Source organism: Piliocolobus tephrosceles, chromosome 9, assembly GCF_002776525.5.
Source record: "Piliocolobus tephrosceles isolate RC106 chromosome 9, ASM277652v3, whole genome shotgun sequence".
Lineage (NCBI taxonomy): Eukaryota > Metazoa > Chordata > Mammalia > Primates > Cercopithecidae > Piliocolobus > Piliocolobus tephrosceles.
The window spans coordinates 104,223,566-104,225,878 of record NC_045442.1 but is presented as its reverse complement, the minus strand read 5'-3'; positions in this window follow the sequence as shown (position 1 = coordinate 104,225,878).

Here is a 2,313-nt window from a genome sequence, read left to right as displayed (position 1 = left end):
GGGTACCAGGTAATCAAAGTCCCCGGGGTCTGCGGGGGGAGTAGGCGCATGGGGAGATTCCCATAGGAGATGGGAGGAGCGGGAAGACCAGGGCTCAGGCGGCTGCGGGGGTGGCGGGGAGGAGGGGCGGTTAGAGATCAGCTGGAGCGGGTCCTTGACCCACTCCAGAGGCTGAACCTCCTTGACTAGTAGCCACAATAGTTGCCACGTGAGGAGGGGCCATGGGCCTCAGAAACCCTAAGTGCCCCTTATAAGCGTGCGCCCCGCCCTGTCTTTATGACACCTTTATTTATGCCACTTTTATTAGGCTGGGGTCTAGATCTGCTCCATGTCACCATGGCAATCTGATGTCACAATCGCGCCCAAGCACCCCTTCCCACCCCTCCACGCCAGAATACCCCTCCCCTCCCCTTCGTGAGGGAGGATTTGGGCCGCAGACCCGGGTGGTCCCAGGACTCCAGCGGCCTGCTGTGGTGGGGTAGGGTTGGGTGGGGGCAAGGCAGAGCTTCCCAAGGAAGTCAGGGACCTCTCCTGGGGATATTCAAAAGTGCTAGTCCAGTTCTGGCAGCCTGAACTCTTCCTCCTTCAAGCTGAAATCCGAGAGTACTCCTCCTTCCAGGGAGAGCGACTGACCTGTAATCCCAGCTACTCAGGAGGCTGAAGCAGGAGAATCTCTTGTACCTGAGAGGCAGAGGCTGCAGTGAGCCGAGATCACAACACTGCATTCCAGCCTGGAGTGCTGCTGTAGGTACTATGGCTCCTGAAGCTGCTTTCCGTGCAGCAACTGGCGTCCTCGTCGTCGTCTTCCAACTCCTCGGGGTAATCGGAGTCATCGTCGTCGTCCTCCCTCTCATCCTCCTAGTTGTCCTCACACTCCTGGGTCTCCTCGGCGTCGCCGTCCTCCCTCCTCCTCGCTCTCGAGGTCATGGTATACCACTTTGTCGACAGCCCTCCGTGCCAGGTGGCTGTCCCTGCCTCGTGTCCCTGCCTCGTCGCCCGGCCCCCCGCCGGCCCGGGACGCTGGGGCTGGGAGTGCTGGCGGCGGCGGCTTCCTCTGGCTACTGCTGCCCACCCTGGGCGAGCTCAGCCGCGTCTTAGGCGCCACCTCAGCCTGGCGGCGGCCCACCTGCCCCGGCTGCTACCGCGTTGCCGCGAGCGGAGCCCCGGATGGGTTCGGACGCTGGCGGCGGCTGCGGGGCCAGGGCGCAGCGCTCCGCAGCGGGAGCCGCGGGCTACCTGGTTGGCCAGGCCCTCCGGCTCCTCAGGTTGAAGCCGAGGCGGGGGGAGAAGGGAAAGCGGGCGGGAAGGGGCTGGTGCAGTGGGGGCGGCAGGCCGGGTAGGGAGGCCCGAGGGGCGGGGCGGGTGGAGGGAGAAGGCTCAATCCGAATCGCTGGGGCCCTACTCTGGATCACCTTCAGCCACCATCTTGTTTCTTCCCGCTCAATGTACTAATTATTCTTAAATCCCTGTAGGTTTCAAGAAAAAAATCTATGTATATATATAGTCTTAATTTGACCGGGCCCGGTGGCTCACGCCTGTAATCCCAGTACTTTGGGAGGCCGAGGCGGGTGGATCACGAGGTGAAGAGATCAAGACCATCCTGGCCAACAAGGTGAAACCCCGCCTCTACTAAAAATACAAAAATTAGCCGGGTATGGTTGTGGGCACCAGCAGTCCCAGCTACTCCAGAGGCTGAGGCAGAAGGATCACTTGAACCTGGGAGGCGGAGGTTGTAGTTGAGGCACTGCACTCCAGCCTGGCTGGGGAGCCAGACTTTGTCTAAAAAAAAAAAAAAAAAAAAAAAAAAAAAAGAAGCAGTTGGACTCATGATGGAGCCCTGGGGAAACATTCTCAAGATGCAAGGGCGGCACTATGCCAAAGGAGACATTCTGAAAGCAGGAGGCATCATCTTTTATACATATTCAGTCACAGATCTTTATATAGTAGTTCTTTCTCTATAGGAAGAATCTACAGGAAAATAAGAGGTAGCAACAGTAGTGTCCCCAGTTACAAATGCGCCCAATAATCTTCTAAGGTTTTCTGAGATTCTCATCCCTGCAGCTCTGGGATCTGGAAGGCAGGCAAGTCCTGCTCTCTAAAGAAGATTATCTGTGGGGGGGCTTTAGATTCCTTGGGTCCAGTAACCAAAAGACAAGAAATACATCACCACTGGGGCAGGATTAATATACCCTGATCAGCAGGAGGAGGTGGGGCTGCTTTTCCACCGAAGCAGCAGAGATAATCTTTCTCTCTCTCTCACTCACATACACACACACACAGACACACACACACACAGACACACACACACAGACA